Source organism: Vulpes lagopus, chromosome 4 (genome assembly GCF_018345385.1).
Source record: "Vulpes lagopus strain Blue_001 chromosome 4, ASM1834538v1, whole genome shotgun sequence".
Taxonomy (NCBI): Eukaryota; Metazoa; Chordata; class Mammalia; order Carnivora; family Canidae; genus Vulpes; species Vulpes lagopus.
In genome coordinates, this window is record NC_054827.1 from 150,400,923 (window position 1) to 150,406,201 (window position 5,279).

Consider the following 5,279-nt stretch of genomic DNA (forward strand, 5'->3'; position numbering starts at 1 on the left):
TCCCCCATATATTTAGCAAGCATTTACTACAATAATTTTTTGATCGTATTATGTACTACATGCTATTCTATTTTTTTTAATTTTACATATTTTTATTTCATGCTGCATGTAGCAATTCTCATGGTATAACTAACCCGATCTATGTGTAACTTCTCTAATATCTATTTCCATTTTATAGGAGAGGAATCTAAGTTACTGGAAAGTCAAATATCTTGCCTCAAGTCACATAGAGGGCCAAAGATTTTTAACTCAAATAGTGAATTTCCAAATTTATATCCTACCAAGAACATAGAGAAATGAGTAAGAAAGTTCCTCAGACACTGAGGAAATAAGTATTTAATGACATGCAAATAAACTTAATTGATAATTTTTATGTAATTGTTGCTGATGGTTAAACTGCCCACTGAAAATAATAAGTCTTGATACTCAGTAAATTCTAAAAAAAAATTGTTTTAATAAATAATGTTTTGGTTTTAGTAGATAATTTATTGGAACTATTCATATTCCCTTCACCACACACACACAAACTCATAGATATTTGAGCAGGCTTTACATCTTGTTGACTAAAAATCATATATACATGTTCAAGTTCACAAAAAAAGAATAATACACCACTGTCACTTTGGAACAGACCTGCATAGTTTGTGAGCTACAGCAAAAAATAAATGTGCTATACTCCACTTAGAGACTTCACCTTAAGAAGAAAAGTATTGTCTTTCTTTTCAGTTGTAAGGAGATTCAGTATCTGTATCAAGTGTTCTGATAGCTACATCCCAGTTCTTCTCTCCTTCCTCCCCCAAGGGCCCCGCCGCCTGGGTTTGACAGCAGCAGAGGATGAGAATGGACATTTATAATAGATCTATCTGCAAGAGAACTGTGGTGCTATTTGCTACTGCTATTTTAGCAAGGGTCTAGACTTCCTGGCTAGGAATCTGGTTCTTCAGTTTGATTGTCCAAAAAATACTAGAACACATATCGAGGGCAGATCGAATGGCCAGGTACAGAAAGGATAGCAAAGCTTTATTAATTTTGCTTCTCTCAAAACAAAAAGGGATTGTTCAGCAACTTCTCCAGAAGAAAGTGCCTGTGAAGAAAATCAAAATCAATCCAGATAAACTTATAGATGTTTAGAGAAAAAAAAGATTTTTTTTATACAAAGATCAAGATTTAAAAGAAAAAGCTCAAAGGTGTTTTGTCCCCTCCATGCATTCAAAGTAGCTGATGAAGGATAAAGAGGTATTTGAAGTGAGAAAGTTACCTGTACCTGGATATGGTCTGTCTCTTGGTCCTGCCATGACACCACAGGTAGGATTTCTTCAGAAAATGCAGAAACAACCCACCAAAGAATTGCTCATGAGTTAAGATAATAAAGTAATTGTGCCAAGAATTGTTCCCTCACTAATGATGAAATAAAGAATTTAGAGTCCACTTCTCTGAGAAAATGTCCATTCTTCAAGAAGGTGAGATAGGACCAGAAGGGTCAGAGTTCAGACTGGCTAGTGGTATTAGTGGTGGAGAGGAAGAAGAGAAGGTAGGCGAGGAAGAGATGTTAAAGGAAGCTGGGAAAAACAAAAGGGTGTCAATCTCAATCTGTTGCTAACATTGATGAAGTACAGAAGATCAAGGAAGGTCCTATGCTGTTCTTGGATAGAGATGAGGAGGAGGAAGGGACTTGATGCTGATTTCTTCAAGATGAAGTGGCACAAGGTCTTTCGGGTTGGACCTTAAAGAACATAAAGCATTATAGAAGAAAACAGCTTCTAAATCCGGTGTCAAGAAGAACGTGACCATGGTTGCAGAAGCAAAAAAATATATATAATGGAGAAATAGATATATTATAATATAATATAATTATATATATTATATTATGATATATATAATAATATATAAATGATTATATAAAGCGAAAGATTATATAAAATTACAAAAAATGTATTTGTTTATTCAATTGACATGTACCTGCATTACATGTGCGAATGACTGGGGAACTTACGTGTGCAAATGACTTAGTTCACAATAGCTTCTTAACTCTGTGTGTAGTGTCTGCAAAGTATCTCGAAGGAGTTGTTAAATTTCTATAATCAAAAACGTAAATGCAGCATGAAGAGTCCATATTTCACAGCAAATATGGAGCTGGGGAGAACCTTAAAATATAGGTGGTCTCTCCTCAGCTGAGAGAATGGAGGCGCAGAAAGGTTAAGTGACCTCGCCAGCATCACACAGAGCACTGATTCCCAGAGGAGTGCTGGGACCATGTTACTTCTCCATTAATTCTCCTGTGAATCATTTTATGGCTTGAAGACTCCCTGTGCAATAAAAGTTTATTATCCGTGTGTCAGGAACTTTGCTAGGTGCTGGAGTTATAGCGATTTATGAGACATAGCCTGTGCCCTAAAGGACACTACAGTCTAATGGTAAAGGTAGACACAAAACATGCTCTAGAAACTAATAAGTGAAATGCATACAGAAGAGAAACATGTAACTCAGTCTGGACGGGTCATGGCAGAGATATTGGAGAGAGTGGCCTCCAATCTGAGTCTTAAAGGATAAGTAGGAGTAGAATTTTTCCAGATGGGATAGGGGAATGGGGGTAGGAAAAGCCCTATGCATTGGAAAGAATTAGCTAGGCAGAAATACAGTAAGCAAAAGCAGTTTGATATATTGGGGAGGGGTTGAGGTGTAGAGAAAATATAAACAATTCACCGCGCTGGAGTTTGAAAGATGAAGAGGAAGTTAGCAGGAAGTAAGTCTGCACGAGTAGGTCCAAACCTTAAAATGCCTAGTAAGTCATAATTAGAGAATGTGGAGTGATTGGAGAATTTTCAATAGGAGTGTCATATTGGGTTGTATTTATGGAACCCCGGTGCCAACATGATCTAAGGAGTCAAGGAAAGCTGGTAGATTAGCTAGGAAATTGGTGCAATAATTCAGTTTTGAGGTGCTGGAGACATGATTTAGGACAGAGAAATTGATATGAGGGCAGAGGAGACAGATTTAGAAAGATAGAGATATGTAGACGTTGTGAAAGGTTGGGGCACCTGGGTGGTTCGGTCAGTTATTAATCATCTGACTCTTGGTTTTGGCTCAGTACATGATCTCAGGGTCATGAGATGGAGCCCTGCATTGGGCTCCATGCTCAGCTCAGAGTCTGCTTGGAATTCCTTCTCCCTTTCTCTCCCTCCCCCTCCGGGCCTTCCCCTGCTTGCATGTATGTTCGCTCTGTCTCTAAAATAAATACATAAAATCTTTTTTAAAAAATGCTGTAAAAGATTTCTTACTCACATAATGAGGTTTTCTAGGAGACCAGGGTTTGATCCCCCATTGGCACCAAAAGAGAAAGTAGGCTCTCTTATCAGCTTGCCTAGATGTCGGAAAGACAGGGACAATGGGGTGTAGACCTGGAAATCTGGTCTCAGTCAAATATTAAACATGGAGCAAGCCCCTTGACTTACAAAGGGATTGCTTCGCCTTCAGTGGCCAAGCATTATACCAATAAGATGAACGGCTAGAAATAGCAGAGTTAAGGCATTTATGTTCTTCAAGCTTCAACTACTGACACAGAGGTTCCAGTGACCAGGAATATTAAAACCAGGAAATCAAGGCGACAAAGGGCAATCCAGGACTCAAGAAAGATTTCCATTCCGGAGGGGTAGTGGAGCACTCAATCCAGAAACTAAACCCAGAGTGCATAAATCCAGCCAAAGGAAGAAACCTAAGAAGGCAAGATCCAAATGCCAGAGCTGCTGGTGATCAGAACTTCAGAAGTGCTCAGGAATTTGGCTGGACTAAGCCTGCAGGTGAAGGTTATTATCCACTACATCTGGGAGACGCCAGAGTCCTGTCACATTTTCAAGAGCTTACAACCTTGTTAGTAGAGAGGAAAAAAATCCTATGAAACAATACGTGGTGCACCTTATCACAGATGACAACCGAGGCCATGACTGGAATGAAACCTCAAATTATCAAAGTTCAAATTTTAAGACACCATGCCAAGCTTATAAACCCACACGTCATATCCTTGTGGTTAATCCAAAGAGGAAAGAGGAGAGATTTTTCAGTTTTTAAGGGCAAGCAGCCTGTCTGAGAAGGCTTGAGAAGAGGATAAAGATCCTTGCTGGGTTTTTGACAAGACTCCCTGGATACAATTGAAATTCTGCTACTCAGAGAGCTGAGATAATCACCCAAGTAGAATTTAGTCTTCTGTTAAATTCTCTACTTTTTTTTTTTTTCCAGAAGTCACAAACTGATCCATTAAACTCCTGCTTTCATTTAGCAGTTCTCTCTCTAAGCTGACATCCCATAACACAGGGATATTTTCCAAATATATTTATGCCGTCAGTGAAAAGAATTCCCACCATTAACACACTGTCAAAGACATCATCACTGAAACTGCTAAGTGTTTTTACAGAGTCATGGAATCTCGGCAGTTTATTTGAGAGCCTATTGTGCATATGTGTACCTCAAAAACTCAACCATCAGCAGGTCCTTATTAACCGTAGATCTCGTAATGTCACTATGTTCTGGAGGGAATAGGATTGCTGATTAGGCTGGCTTTTCAATAAGGGAGGACCAGTGTCATGATAGAAGGCAGAGGAGTTTGGAAACAGGACAATATTTTCTGGGACCTAGATGATATATAAAACATTTCATTTAGGGGTGCCTGGGTTGCTCAGTGGGTTAAGCAGCTGACCTTTGGACTCAGGTCATGATCCCAGGATCCCAAAATGAGCCCCAAGTCAGGCTTCGCTTGAAGATTTTCTCCCTCTGCCCCTCCCAACTTGTGCACATGTGGGTGCGTGAGCACATGCTCTCTCTCTTTCTCGCATATAAATAAATCTTTAAAAATATATTTCATAAAAAAACAAAAAAAACAAAAAATAAATAAAAAAATAAAAGTATATTTCATGTATCATCTCTGAACAGTCAACAGTAGGAACTTCTAGGGAACATATTTTTCAAAATAGAGTGTTTTGAAATTCTCCTCGTACAGCACAGTGGTTAAAATCGTAGGCATCAGAACCAGAAAGCTTGGGTTCAGATCTTGGTTCTGACACCTCCCAGATCTGTCCGTCTCTCATCCATAAAAAAAAAAAAAAAAAAAAAAAACGAAGAAAGCAATTAATAACTGGACTTGCCTCATAGGAAGGTTGGGAGGAACCACTATTCACAACATGCATAGGGCAGGGCTCAGATTACAGCAGCATTGTACAAACATTAGATGAGTGTGAGCTATTATTTTTCTTGGGAGTTGATCCTGATAGGTCATTCTCTCACCTTTC

The 5,279-nt window shown here is 38.8% G+C and overlaps 1 pseudogene; it reads left to right on the top strand.

Moving 5' to 3' along the window:
- The first annotated feature begins 607 nt into the window (after nt 1-607).
- Nucleotides 608-1,819, top strand: LOC121488882 (annotated as a pseudogene).
- Nucleotides 1,820-5,279: the final 3,460 nt, after the last annotated feature.